The following is a 15,896-nucleotide window of genomic DNA, read 5'->3' on the forward strand; positions in this document are numbered from 1 at the left end:
AAAATTTGTATATAAATTTTTATTTTCGGTAGTTTTTTTTAGTATATATGAGAACTATCCCCCATAGACAGTATAATAAAATTGAAGTTCACAGTTGTTAAAACTGAACAATAGCTACATAAATTTAATATGATTTTTAAAATATTCACTCAGTTGAAATCAGTCATGGAAATTTTGGCTACAAAAGGTGAATTCATTCGTAAAGAGGGCTAGAGTGAAAATATTTTCATAATTCTAACATATAGGTCCTGATTAATGAGTAAATTTAGCTACTGTTGTTATCACATTCATCTTTGCAGAGTGGCTCAGTGGAAAGAGCACGGGCTTGGGAGTCAGAGGTCATGGGTTCATATCCCGGCTCCTCCAACTGTCAGCTGTGTGACTTTGGGCAAATCACTTAACTTCTCTGTGCCTCAGTTACCTCATCTGTAAAATGGGGATTAAGACTGTGAGCCCCCCATGGGACAACCTGATCACCTTGTAACCTCCTCAGCGCTTAGAACAGTGCTTTGCACATAGTACGCACTTAATAAATGCCATTATTATTATTATTATTATTTAAATGATTAAAATGTTTACCTTGTATATTTAACTCTTTGGAAGCGATGGAACAGTGAAATATAATTAGGTGAGGGTCCTTAAAATCAGAGGACTCCTGGCCTACACTCCATATATGCCCTTGATTCACTTGTCTGGAAAATGCAGGAGTAAAACTATCTTGTCTTGTTTTATGCCGTCAAGTCGTTTCCGACCCGTGGAGACACCACGGACACGTCTCTCCCAGAATGTCCCGCTCTCCATGTGCAATAATTCTGGTAGTGTATCCATAGAGTTTTCTTGGTACAAATGTGGAAGTGGTTTACCACTGCTACCTTCCACGCAATAAACTCGAGTCTCCGCCCTCGATTCTCTCTCATGCCACTGCTGCCCAGCATGAGTGAGTTTTGATTTGTAGCAAATAGCCTTTCACTTGCTAGCCACTGCCTAAGCTAGGAATGGAATGGATAGGCCTGTGCTTGACTCTCCCTCCCCTAGCCGAGACTGGTAGAGTACTGGAAACTCTCCAGGTGTGACCCTGAGAGGGAATGCTATCTACTATTTCTAAAAATTTCTTGTGAATCTTGATAAAACAGCAATGTCAGAGCACTAGATGAATTGTGCTGGTAAAGATCCTATCATTACGCATGAGGAAACTGAGGCAAGTGAAGTAACTTTCCCAAGATCACAAAGCAGGCAGGCGGCATAAACTTTGTCCTTAGACATTCATAGCTCGTGGACAAATTGTGTGGGAGAGAACAAGACTCCAACAGGAGAAATCTTTGTGCTATAGGATATGAGCCCATAAAAAGAAAGAGAAAAACAGTTTAAATATTCTAATTCTAATTCTAATTTGGAGAAAGGAGATAGCAAATAAATGGTTTTCTATCTAGCCTCTTCCAATGGTAAATTTTAATTAATCTGTCAAATGCCACACCCAAAGGAAACCTAAGGGCCACTCAATGTTGCAAATTTCTACTCTTTCAATGATTTACCATGAAAAACCACATAAGTCCATAGGGATCTGCGAGTGCCTTTTCATTCCATATTAACTTAAGTCCTAATGCACTCAGAGGGATATTGGTATTCTCCGTACCTTAATATTTCAAATGAAGCCAAATGCAACAAGATGATTTTCTCTCTCTCTTTCTTCCCTCGTATGTTGGGGACCAAAAGACCAAATAAGAGAAAAAAAAATGTTTCTTCTTTCTTTTAAGAACGGTTATGGGTCATTTGAACATGTTCACGCAATGACAGCTTCATCTGCATACCCACATCAGTTTGAGTTGCACATTCATCTGACTTGCAAGCAAAATGCTGTGTGGGCCTTGCTACTTTTTAAAAAATATGACCCAGTCTCAGGCACAATCTTCAGAACAGGCTAGCCAAATGGGAAATCTAATTAACTATCAAAGTTAGAGCATACCTATTTATTAACCTAAGACCATAATAGTCAACCGCTTGTAGCACTGTCAGAAAGAGAGTATCCCTTAAGGAAGTTGAGGGATTTTTAAAAATTACATTTCATTGTATGTAAAATTGACTGTTAAATAATTTGATGCAATATGCTAAGACCCTATGAGTCTTGATATTTTTTCTCTCTCTACAGCTTGATTCCCAAGCTCTGGTCTGGACAATCTTTGGAAATTAATGCTACATTCTGAGTAAGGAAACACAATAAAAAAACACTTACCCTTCTCATTTAGATTTTTTATCTGGATGAACTAGCAGAGACAGAAAACACAAATTTGATTTCTAGATCTGGTCTTGTCCTTCAGAGGAATGCAGGTTCAGGGTCACAGCAGAGGGAGCATGTTCAGCCTCCAGGGAGAGACAAGGATAAGTCTCAAGGTAGTCAGCAGTAATCTTTGTCAACTAATTCAGGCTCAGAGGCTCTGAAGCAAGACCTGTCCCGTCTACCTTGGCTGGACGTCAAAAGCTGGCTCCACCTTTTCTTTTTCTTATTCTGCCTGACTTTGCTCAATATTCTCTCTCTCTGTCTCTGTCTCGCTCCCTCTCCTTCCATCCCTACCCCACCTTCAGATAGTTTCTCTAATCCTGAGTCAATGAAGTCAGGAGCAGTTGCTCATCCAGCCAAGCAATGAGTTTCCTCATAAGGCCAACATCCAGCTCAGTTTTCCTTAAACTGAGATTATCAGAATATTGTCACCAGCTTGCTCTCTAATGTAAATAAATGGAGCTCAGGCAAAGCCCCACATTATTTTTCTTTAAGTTAAGAAATCTCAATTTTGATCCTCCAAGGTGAGAGATTGTTGTAATAGCTCACCTGTGGCACTGCCTGATCCCTTTTCCTAATACCAGCCCTGCACTTAGATCCAAAAAACATAAAAGGTTATGATCATTTCCCATTTCAGTTCCACCAACCTACGCTTTTAATGAAGTTCCTTATATGGAATGCATTATAGTAATACTCTATCAATGTTGCTTGCATTTTATTGCTTATTTTTCAGTTTTGCTTTCATTCTCAACTCTGGGTCTCTTTTTAGCATCACTCTGTGAGGTTTCCCAGCCAAGAAATTCCATCATAAACCTTTCCAATTAATCTAAGATGAGTAATTTTCCAGGGTTCAAATGGAGACAGAAGTGTGGTCTCCAGGGAACTAGCCAAAATTTAGAGTCTGAACTGTTCTTTCACATTATCCTGCTTGGAACTGGGCCCCTAGTGAGTTCTGCCTTCGACCTCTCAGGTGGCAAGCTAGACCCCACCATGTCCTAAAAAAAAAAAAATGACCGACCCACCAATATGGGATGTCTCACTCAAACTGAGCTGGAAGGAGAGAAGGCTCTGGAGAAGTAGCATAGCCTAGTGGAAAGAGCATGGGTCTGGGAATCCGAGGATCTGAGTTCTAAACCCAGTTATGCCACCTGCCTGCTTTATGATCTTGGGAAAGTTACTTCACTTGCCTCAGTTTCCTCATGCGTAAAATGGGGATTCCTGTTCTCTTTCCCCCTTAGACTCTGAGCCCTATGTAGGACAGAAAATAGGTCCAACCAGATTCTCTTGTGCTTTAGTACACTGCTTGACTCATAATAAGTGGTTAAAAAACACCACCATTACTATTGATTGAACGCTCTTCTAAAAATCTGCTTCTCGGGCAGAACTTTCTGTTTGCCTCCTTAGCATAGGCAAAATTCACTGAATCTAGATTGCTTATTCAATCGATTGAGTACCTACTGTTTGCAGAGATGGTAGACTCTAAGCTCTAGACCATAGAGAAGCAGCATGGCTTAGTGGAAAGAGCCCGGGCTTGGGAGTCAGAGATCATGGGTTAGAATCCCGGCTCTGCCACATGTCAGCTGTGTGACTTTGGGCAAGTCACTTAACTTCTCTGTGCCTCAGTTACCACATCTGTAAAATGGGGACTAAGATGGTGAGCCCCACGTGGGACAACCTCATTACCTTGTATCTATCCCAGCGCTTAGAACAGTGCTTGGCAGAGTAAGCATTTAACAAACACCATTATTATATTATTATTATTATTAAGCTCATTGTGGGCAGGGAACATGTCCACCAACTCTGTTATATCGCACTCTTCCAAGCACATAGTACAGTGCTCTGCACAGAGTAAGCATTTAACAAACACCATTATCATATTATTATTATTATTAAGCTCATTGTGGGCAGGGAACATGTCCACCAACTCTGTTATATCGTACTCTTCCAAGCACATAGTACAGTGCTCTGCACAGAGTAAGCATTTAACAAACACCATTATCATATTATTATTATTATTAAGCTCACTGTGGGCAGGGAACATGTCCACCAACTCTGTTATATTGTACTCTTCCAAGCACATAGTACAGTGCTCTGCACAGAGTAAGCATTCAACAAATACCACTAATAGATTGATTGCAGATTACTGTACTATGCTCTCGGGAGAATATAACAGAGTAAACGATATAGCCCCTGCCCTCAAGGAGCTTGCAATCTACTGGGAGAGACTGACACATAAGATGTTCACAAGTAGTTGGAGAAGAAAATGGAAACAATGCTAGGGCTGCTGATAGCAGCGGTATTCCTGTGCCCAAACAGTCTCAAAGCATCACAGGGCATCATGTGCCAATAAGCCCATTCCCTGAATGGGCAAGAGAGTGGAAAGGACGGATACACACTGCTCAGAGTCCAATTAAGACAAGGATTCCAGGTTCTGTTCCCACCACCCCAATGCCCAGGGAAGCCTCTCCAAGTATCATAGGACAGTGCATACTAGAAGCCTATCTTTACAATATTCAGAACAATGGGGCCCTCACAGTGGTTTGTAATTGACCAGTTATCTTAGTGTGTTCACTGTTGCTTGCTGTTGTTTTCTTAATGGTATTTATTTAATAGTAATCAATTGATTATGTTTATTTAAGGCTTACTGAAAACTGTTCCAAGTGCTCTAAGTGCTGGAGTAGATACAAGTTAGTCAGGTCTTGACACAGTCCCTAAACTATAGTTTAGTCATAGCCTAAACTATTGAATCCCATTTTACAGTTGAGGAAACTAAGGCACAGAGAAGTTAAGTGATTTGTCCAAGGTCGCAGAGCCGGCAAGTAGTCAAGCAGGAGTAGAACCCAGGTACTCTGACTCTAAGGCTTGTTCTCCTTCCCTTGTTTTTTTGCAATCCGTTGTTGCTGTTATTTTTTATCTGTTCTCTACCACAACCTAGATTCTGAGACCCTTAGGGTGAGGGTCTGTGTCTGTTGTGTACTATTTATATCAACCCCCTCTCATATAGTAAGTATGCAATAAAAGCCCTAACTGACTGAGGAAAGGCAAACAAGTAATGTGTAAATTCAGGTAAATTGAGAATATGCATGTGTGAAACTTAGATGAATAAGTGCTAAGGGTAGCTGTTATATGGACCCTTTCTGTTATAGAGAAGCAGAGTGGCTCAGTGGAAAGAGCAACGGGCTTTGGAGTCAGAGGTCATGGGTTCAAATCCAGGCTCCACCAATTGTCAGCTGTGTGACTTTGGGCAAGTCACTTAACTTCTCTGTGCCTCAGTTACCTCATCTGTAAAATGGGGATTAAGACTGTGAGCCCCCATGGGACAACCTGATCACCTTGTAACCTCCCCTAGCACTTAGAACAGTGCTTTGCACATAGTAAGCACTTAATGAATGTCATTATTATTATTATAATATGGACGGTAGCACTGAATTGGGGAATTTCCTCTGGAGGAGTTGAATTTTCAGGAAGGAGAGTTGGGGTCAGTTGGATGTGACAGGGGAGGGGCGTTTCAGGCTGGGGGGAAAAGGGTGTGTGCAAGGAATTAGAGGTGATAGAGTTGAGAATGAGGCACTGTGAAAAAGGTGAGTTTGGGAAGGACAAAGAGTGCAAGCTGGAGTGCAGTGGGAGAATAGCTGATAAGTAAGAGGGAGAGAGCTAATGGAGGGCCCTAAACCCATTAGTCAGTTGTTTCTGCTTGATGTGAGGAGGCTGACTGACCAATGAAGATTTTTGAGGAGTGGGAAGATGAGTGAGGAATAGCATTTTAGAAAAATGATCTGGACAGCAAAGTAAAATAGGGGCTTGGGAGGGGAAGATGCTGGAAACAAGGGAGACCAGTGGGGAAACTGATACATTAGTCTACTCAGGATATTAAAAGTGCCTACACCAGGGATGGTGCCATTTGGATGGAGAGGAAAGGGTGGATCTAGGAAAATGTGTGGAAGAAAAGCTTGCAGAATTAGTAAGAGACAATGTGAGAGTTGAAAGATAGTGAGGAGTCAGGGATAATACCAAAGTTGTGGGCATACTGAAGCTTTGTCATTGTGAGTTTCTTCACGCAGATCTCAAAATCATTAAGCATGGGTGGCTCTACCTAATGGACATCCCCACCCTTCTTCCCAGGCAATTTTCCTATAATAAAAAACAGACATCCTGGCTTAAATAAGGACAGAGAGGGGTATGGAAAGACAGAATGAGGAAGCTGGTTGAAGTAGTTGGCAGGGGAAAGCTGGCCCATGTTCATAAGGGAGTAGACGTATTAGGTGAGGAATGGCAAGAGAATTCGTTCTACTTAAAAATTTGTCTGCTGCCACTTCAATCAATCAATCAATCGTATTTATTGAGAGCTTACTGTGTGCAGAGCACTGTACTAAGCACTTGGGAAGTACAAGTTGGCAACATATAGAGACAGTCCCTACCCAACAGTGGGCTCACAGTCTAGAAGGGGGAGACAGAGAACAAAACCAAACATATTAACAAAATAAAATAAATAGAATAGATATGTACAAGTAAAATAAATAGAGTAATAAATATGTACAAACATATATACATATATACAGGTGCTGTGGGGAAGGGAAGGAGGTAAGACGGGGGGATGGAGAGGGGGACGAGGGGGAGAGGAAGGAGGGGGCTCAGTCTGGGAAGGCCTCCTGGAGGAGGTGAGCTCTCAGTAGGGCCTTGAAGGGAGCAAGAGAGCTAGCTTGGCGGATGTTGGGAGGGAGGGCATTCCAGGCCAGGGGTATGACGTGGGAGGACTTGCATGCAGATTTGCAGATATAAATGGAAAAAACAGCAGGAGCAGCAGATAAGCAGTGTGTTTTCTTCTACCCTTCCCAGCATGGCACCTGGAGATTCTAGTACTCCACCAGTCTCGACTTCTGGAGGGAGAGTCAAGCAGAGGCATACCCATTCCATTCCTAGCTTGGCCAGTGGCTAGCAAGTGGCAGGCAATTTGCTACAAAAGTCAAAACTCACCCGTGCCGAGCAGCAGTGGCACGGGAGAAAGTTGTGGGCGGGGACTTGAGTTTACTGCGGGGGGGAAAAAGTCAATGGGAAAACACTTCCGGATTTTTACCAAGAAAATTCGATGGATACACTACCAAAATAGTAATAATAATAATAATGGCATTTATTAAGCGCTTACTATGTGCAAAGCACTGTTCTAAGCGCTGGGGAGGTTACAAGGTGATCAGGTTGTCCCACGGGGGCTCACAGTCTTAACCCCCATTTTACAGATGAGGTAACTGAGGCACAGAGAAGTTAAGTGACTTGCCCACAGTCACACAGCTGACAATTGGCAGAGCCGGGATTTGAACCCATGAACTCTGACTCCAAAGCCTATGCTCTTTCCACTGAGCCACGCTGCAGATGGAGACTGGGGTGTCTGGGAGAGATGTGTCCATGGAGTCATGCTATGGTTCAGAGACAACTCAACAGCATAAGACAAGACAAGACCTCATGGGCGCCTTATGTTTTTCTATTGTGCTAATTCCTTTGGATTGAGGCTGGATTGTGGATTGGATTGTGTCTCTTTCCAAAAAAATCACCTCCTTTAGTCTGATGCAGAGAATGACAGGCCTGACTAGCAATGACAGTTTCCTCTCTTTCAGCAAAGTCAACATACTGACCCTCATATTCCTGTACTCCTTCCATCCTGTCAAAGACGGCATAAAAATCTCAGATGTTCAGCCTATCACAACGATTGCTTTAACCTGGTAAAGCCCCATAAACCAACCAACGACTACCTACCTAACATATATATTCTTGATTAAAATATTTGCACATTTTGGAAGAAGGTGGGTGTGATTAGGGAGTTTCTTCATTGTTCATTTGGCTCCCTCATGCATTTATTATTTTTCATATAGAATTTGAAGAGTTCTTTGGGCAGATTGTTCCTTTTTTCCTTTAATTACCTGACAAACAGTAGTAAAGCTGCACAAATTTTGCCTGAGGTTAAGGTTGGAGTTGAGCCTAATCACTAGCTTGAGACATTGTTCTGGCTAACTTAAGCAGAACACATTTGTACTATATGTCTGAACAATGGTTAGGCACTGAAGTGAACTATTCTTTTTACCTGCTACTGATTCTGATTAACGTTTTCTGATTATTTGGAAAGCCCAGGTATTCTTCAGCTTACATTGCAAATCGCAGCAAATGAAACTCCAAAATGGACCACGCATTCAGAAAAATGCACACATTTCAACACCAATCAATCAATCAATCAATCGTATTTATTGAGCGCTTACTGTGTGCAGAGTACTGTACTCAGTGCTTGGGAAGTACAAGTTGGCAACATATAGAGACAGTCCCTACCCAACAGTGGGCTCACAGTCTTGAAGGGGGAGACAGAGAACAAAACCAAACATATTAACAAAATAAAATAAATAGGATAGATATGTACAAGTAAAATAAAGAAATAAATAGAGGAATAAATATGTACAAACATATATACAGGTGCTGTGGGGAAGGGAAGAAGGTAAGATGGAGGGATGGAGAGGGGGAGGAGGGGGAGAGGAAGGAGGGGACTCAGTGTGGGAAGGCCTCCTGGAGGAGGTGAGCTCTCAGTAGGGCCTTGAAGGGAGGAAGAGAGCTAGCTTGGCGGATGGGCAGAGGGAGGGCATTCCAGGCCAGGGGGATGACGTGGGCCGGGGGTCGACGGCGGGACAGGCGAGAACGAGGCACGGTGAGGAGATTAGTGGCAGAGGAGCAGAGGGTGCGGGCTGGGCTGTAGAAGCCTTCAGATGTGGAACTATATGTTCCCTTATTGAAAGAAAAATGTTCTAAAAGAATTGCTATTGAAAAGAATATAAAAGTTAAAGAAAAGAAATTATAGCAGTTTTGTGTGGTCAAAACACACCAGTGAAATTAGTGGGCTGGAAAGCACTGTCTAGATGTTTAAAAATCTAGATGCTCTTTTCTTGAGTAAAAATTCAATTGGGTAACAAAAATGCAATATGCTAGATTAAATATACAATGACTGGGAATCTCAGCCTGGGAATCTTGCCCAGCATTTTCCAAAGCTTGGCAAGAGAATAATAATAATATGATGGCATTTATTAAGCACTTACTATGTGCAAAGCACTGTTCTAAGCGCAGGGGAGGTTACAAGGTGATCAGGTTGTCCCACGGGGGGCTCACAGTCTTCATCCCCATTTTACAGATGAGGCAACTGAGGCACAGAGAAGTGAAGTGACTTGCCCAAAGTCACACAGCTGACAAGTGACGGAGCCGGGATTTGAACCTATGACCTCTGACTCCCAAGCCCATGCTCTTTCCACTGCACCACGCTGCTTCTCAAGATGGAGTGTAACCTTCTGCCTCTCCCAGAGCAGCTCAACAGGCTAAGAGAGGCAGCTACTTTTCCTTGTGGAGGAGCCTTAAGAATAATAATAATAATAATAATGACATTTATTAAGCGCTTACAATGTGCAAAGCACTGTTCTAAGCGCTGGGGAGGATACAAAGTGATCAGGTTGTCCCACGGAGGGCTCACAGTCTTCATCCCCATTTTCCAGATGAGGTAACTGAGGCCCAGGGAAGTGAAGTGACTTGCCCAAAGTCACACAGCTGACAGTTGGTGGAGCCGAGATTTGAACCCATGACCTCTGACTCCAAAGCCCGGGCTCTTTCCACTGAGCCACGCTGCTTCTCTAATAATAATAACTGTGGTATTTATTAAGCTCTTACTATGCTTGGTGCTAATATGGATGCAGGATGATGATGATGATGGCATTTGTTAAGCGCTTACTATGTGCAAAGCACTGTTCTAAGCGCTGGGGGAATACAATGTGATCAGGTTGTCCCACATAGGGCTCACAGTCTTAATCCCCATTTTTACAGATGAGGTAAGTGAGGCTCAGAGAAGCCAAGCGACTTGCCCTAGGTCACAGCAGACTTGTGGCAGAGTCTGGATTCGAACCCACAACCTCTGACTCCAAAGCCCGTGCTCTTCCCACTGAGCAGATAGGACACAATCCTTGCCCCACATGAGGTTCAGGGTTTAAAAGAGGGGCGGGGAACAGGTATTTTATCTCTATTTTACAGATGAAGAAACAGGCACAGTAATTGGCCTGAGGTCATAAAGGCGAGTGACAAAGCAGGGATTAGAAGGCAGGTTTCCTGACTCCCAGGACGTACTCCACTAGGCCACACTGCTTCTCTGCAGCCTTCTTCTTTCCTGATCAATTTGAATCAAAGGTATCACAAACACATATACTCAGGAAGAATGGGCACTTCCAGGTCCAATTCCCCCTGCAGGCTTGGGAACACCTGCTACTTGAGGGAAGCCCATCCCAACAAGGCTACTTTGACCACCTTGTAGGCCTCCGGGGTTTGAAAACATTAAGGATTCAACAAGAACAGTGAGCAGTGTCACCTGGAGATTCAGCCCCTAAAATATGTGTATGCAAGAGACACGGGTCTGCTTCAAGTGAAATATTATAAACTCTTTGAGGGCAGGGACTTGTCTTTTATTTCTGTTTTATGTTCTATAGGGCCTAGCACAGTACTTTGGAACACTATAGTAATGCAATACATGTTTTTTGATGATGATAGAGGAGCCACAGAAAGTCTTCCTCTTTGGGGAAGCTCAGTGTGGAGAGGGACAGACCCGTATCTCCAACTCCAGGAAATGATCAGAGTTAACAGTAAGAGTGCCTGTAATAATAATCATAATAGTAATAATGACATTTGTTAAGCACTTACTATGTGCGAAGCACTGTTCTAAGCGCTGGGGGCATGCAAAGACCTGTATTACAGATCTGTAGGCCTGTAATCCATAAAGACCTAAAAATACTTCACTAATAAAATATTTTTTGGGCTGAAATTTTTAAAAAAACTTTACTAAGTTACACGTAGAGTCCATGACTGCAGAGTTAAAACAGAATTTTTAGTCCCTTATCTTCTTATCCTTAGAATTAAATCACATTCAGAAAATAGGCTTTGCAAGCAAGGGTTTCATTTAGCACCATTTCTTGGAGCTAGATTTGATCAGAGAGGGATCCATTGCCACCTAGGACCCTTTAGTCTATTGTGTAATAAGTGTCATGGTTTGGTTCCTTCCGGTTGCCTGGCAGTGTGAATGCGTGGACCGTAACCTAATGTCACTTATTCCACTTCTGACACATTGGTAGTTTAAATGGTCAGTTGCAACTGACATCCATTATTTGCAACTGGCCTGTCATCCCACAAGAATGATGATAAGATCAGTGTGATTATCATCTAAAACATCCTTGATGTCTGGCAGTCGATGACATCTAAATGTACCAAGGACCAGTATTATGTCATTTCTGAATGAGACCTTTGCACCACTGGGCAACCAGTCAAACCTTCATCCATTTAACCCTTTTCAAGAGATGAATGATTACTTCAAATGGACTCTAGTAATAATTTGCGGCTTTTGAAAAAAAAAAAAATATGTGGAGGCATCTCTGCCCCATCCCTATTTGCCATGAGCATAACAGTGAACTATTTTCTTTTATTCTGTTGATCATAAAATCATTGCTGTTTTTTTCACTATGCATCATAGTTTGAAAGTTTGGAATGCAACCATGTAGTTTTATCAATCTTATGGTTTATGATCTTGTTTTCAAAATCACTGTGTATGTTTTGTACGGTGAAAGTGTAACAGGAATATAGATATATCATGTCTTATAATTCTCAAACTTTGCTAGAAGTTACCTTGGTCATCTTCTAGACTGTGATCCCATTGTTGGGTAGGTACTGTATCTGTTGCCAAATTGTACTTTCCAAGCACTTAGTACAGTGCTCTGCACATAGTAAGCGCTCAATAAATACGACTGAATGAATGAATTTAGCAGTTATCTTGATGGGAAGAATTGTTAGTCATAGACAGTAAGACCCATGAAAATTTTAGAATAATTTCACTTCTTGAAAAATTATGGTCCAATAAATGGGGTAATTTTCCTGGCAGACATCGTCCTATCCACACACAACCCCCAAATGTACGGATTCAAAGATCGAGAAATACATTTGTTTAAGAAAACTGCTGAGTGAGTAGTTCTTGAAATAAAGTCCTTTGGCTCAGGGAATAAGGCCTTGAAATTTCAGTCCTGGCTCTTCCATTAACTTGCTGAATGACCTTGAGACAAATCTTTCATTATTGCTTTGAAAGATTTCTAGAACACTTGAATTTCAGTTCCTGGGACTTACCATATAGAATCAAAGGGTATGTTTCTTCTGTAATGTTGGTCCTAAAGGCAGTAGCTTGAGTTGGAGGGAGGAGGGGTGGCTGGAAGGATACTGGCAAGGCAAAGTAGTTCTTAAAAAAAAATCTCCTTCTTCCACTTATTTTTTTCTAGCCTAGATCTTGCTCTTCTATACCATGTTGTCTTATACACTACTCATGAAGCATATTGTGTACTTATCCTTTTTCCCAAAAACCAGAAACCTAAGAATTCATAGCTCAGTAAAAACTACACATGCACCATGGAAAAACCTTCCGGTGCCTGAAGTCCTCATCTGAAAAATAGGAATAGTAATACAGACTTAAGTATATTTTAAGTTCTACCAAAATGTAAAGATTACTTTTGGATTTTATAATAATAATAATGTTGGTATTTGTTAAGCGCTTACTATGTGCCAAGCACTGTTCTAAGTGCTGGGGGAGATACAAGGTAATCAAGGTTGTCCCACTACAGTCTTAATCCCCATTTTACAGATGAGGGAACTGAGGCACAGAGAAGTTAAGTGACTTGCCCAAAGTCACACATCTGACAAGTGGCAAAGCCGGGATTAGAACTCATGACCTCTGGCTCCCAAGCCTGTGCTCTTTCCACTGGTGTGTGCTTTATACACACTCATGGGTGGAGAATTTACAATAAATGAATGTCTATTAAGTCATGTGCAATAGGATGAAGGCCTAAAAGCATTCAGGGTTTAGTCATTTGTGCCATTTCAGAGATTTATACCAAATAACCAGACAAATACATAAGTGCTGGGGTCCCTGATGGGATGTCATGACTAGGAAGGGGAAGAGATTAAGCAGAATTTAATAAATCAATGATAACGTAGCTTCCATTCTACAAAATCACTTATTTTACTCTGCAATATTTTTTTAGGTTCGCAAAGAGATTAAAAATAAGCAATGTCCAAATAAATAAAAGTTATTCAGCCAAGTTGGTGATAAGGATTACGCTTCTAATTTGGAAAATCAGTCATTTCTCCCATACAAACAGTGTCAATATTGCTCAGTTTTAATTCAGCAACACCAGCACTTATTGAGTGCCTAGTGGGTTTAGAGCAAAGCCTGAAACAATGCTACATCCCAGCTGAAAACTGGAAATCAATTGCTGAGGGCAGATTTGCATGACATACTGCCAGCAGGAAGGGAGTGCCATCAGGAAGGAAGCGCTTAGTACAGTGCTCTGCACACAGTAAGTGCTCAATAAATACGATTGATGATGATGAAGGGAGTGGCTCTCTCTAAGCAAAGGCTTTGCACAGAGAGATGAGGAGGCAAGACAAAAACAGCACCAGGTGCTGCCAAAAAAAGGGGCTATTTTGGGGTGGGGTGTGCTCAATGTGGGTCCTGCATTAGCCTCCTCAGCCACACCTGTGGTGAACTTCACCATCAGTGATGTTTTTGAATATGAAGGACAACTTTATATTTGTATATCTATGTAGTGTCTGTATTGTGCAATACCTATAGTACAGTATAGACACTTGAGGCATTTAACAAGTATGACAATTATCATTGTTATTCTCCTACCTCTCTGACTTCTTGGTTTAGTTCTCTCTCCTTTTCTTTGCCCATCCTTTAAGTGTATGTGGACTGCAATGTTCTGTTCTAGGTCTTCTACTCATCTTGTTCTACACCCACTCTTTTGGGGAGCTCATCAACTCATATGGCTTCAGGGACTACCTTTTGCAGATATACTATTATTTCTATTTACTACTACTGATAAACATTTATCCTGCATTCCCGTATCTCATCTTGACTCCAGGACATCTCCACTTGGATGTCCCATTAGCACCTAAAGCAAACGTTATCTAAAACCAAACTATTCATGTTTCCTCCAAAATCAACTTCTCCTAACTTTCATTCATTCATTCAATCGTATTTATTGAATGCTTACTGTGTACAGAGCACTGTACTAAGCGCTTAACTTTCATATCTCAGTCAGTAACACTGCCATCCCCCTGCACCTCAAGCCTGCAACCTCAGCATCATCTTTGTCTCTCTCTCCTTCAACTCTAAAATTCAATCTACTGCCAGATCCTGCCAGTTTTTTCTACACAACATCTCCAGGAACGTCTCTTTCCCCTCTAACCAAACAGCTACCAATTTGATATGAGCTCTGGTCATAGCATGGCCAGACTTTTTCTCAGCCTCCTCACTGGTCTCCCTACCTCCAGTCTCTCTCCTCTCTATGCATACTACACATGGCTGCACAAAGCATTTTTTCTAAAGCATCACTCATCCCACATCTCCCTACTCCTCAAAACCCTGCACTGACTCCCTGGGGTCCTCCACATAGAGCAAAATTGGCTTCAAAGCTCTCTACCAACTCAGACCACCTTGGTTATCGGCTCTCTTTTTCTGCAGCTCCCCAGCCCACTCTTTTTGTTCCTCTCAAGCTCACCTTTCAACTGTACTACACTCAACTCTTCCTCATCTGTCACCATGCTCACACTGTTTCCCTATGTTGGAACTCCCTTCCTCTCCAAATACAACAGACCACAGTGGTCCCCACATTCCAGGCCTTCAAGAATCCCATTTCCTTCGGCAAGTCTTCTCCGACTAATTGCCAGCATCCCAAGTCAATTCTTCTATCAATCATTTAATCAATCTTATTTATTGAGCACTTACTGTGTGCAGAGCACTGTACTAAGCACTTGGGAAGTACAAGTTGGGAACATATAGAGACTGTCCCTACCCAACAGTGGGCTCACAGTCTAGAAGGGGGAAACAGAGAACAAAACAAAACATATTAACAAAATAAGATAAATAGAATAGATATGTACAAGTAAAATAAATAGAGTAATAAATATGTACAAACATATATACATATATACAGGTGCTGTGGGATAGGGAAGGAGGTAAGGCGGGGGGATGGAGAGGGGGAGGAGGGGGAGAGGAAGGAGGGGGCTCAGTCTGGGAAGGCCTCCTGGAGGAGGTGAGCTCTCAGTAGGGCCTTGAAGGGAGGAAGAGAGCTAGCTTGGCGGATGTGGGGAGGGAGGGCATTCCAGGCCAAGGGGATGATGTGGGCCGGGGGTCGACGGCAGGACAGGTGAGAACGAGGCATGGTGAGGAGATTAGCAGCAGAGGAGCAGAGGGTGCGGGCTGGGCTGTAGACGGAGAGAAGGGAGGTGAGGTAGGAGGGGGCAAGGTAATGGAGATCATTTGCTCCAATGGCTTCAACTATCACCTCTACGCTGATGACACCCAGATCTACATCTCTGCCTCTGCTCTCTCCCCCTCCCTCCAGACTCAGATCTTCTCCAGCCTTCAGGACATCTCCATCTGGATGTCTGCCTGCCACCTAAAACTCAACATGTCCAAGACTGAACTCCTTGTCTTCCCTTCCAAACCCTGCCCTCTCCCTGACTTTCCCATCACAGTTGACGGCACTACCATCCTTCCCGTCTCACAGGCCCGCAA

General features: G+C 42.4%; 1 non-coding gene across 1 annotated transcript; it reads right to left on the minus strand.

The window, feature by feature from the left end:
• Positions 1 to 947: 947 nt before the first annotated feature.
• LOC119948535 lies at positions 948 to 1,085 on the minus strand. The gene has a single exon (XR_005456925.1). It is a non-coding gene; the product is annotated as a small nucleolar RNA SNORA7 (small nucleolar RNA).
• Positions 1,086 to 15,896: the final 14,811 nt, after the last annotated feature.

The sequence above is a fragment of the Tachyglossus aculeatus genome, chromosome X4, assembly GCF_015852505.1.
Source record: "Tachyglossus aculeatus isolate mTacAcu1 chromosome X4, mTacAcu1.pri, whole genome shotgun sequence".
In the NCBI taxonomy this organism is placed as follows: Eukaryota; Metazoa; Chordata; class Mammalia; order Monotremata; family Tachyglossidae; genus Tachyglossus; species Tachyglossus aculeatus.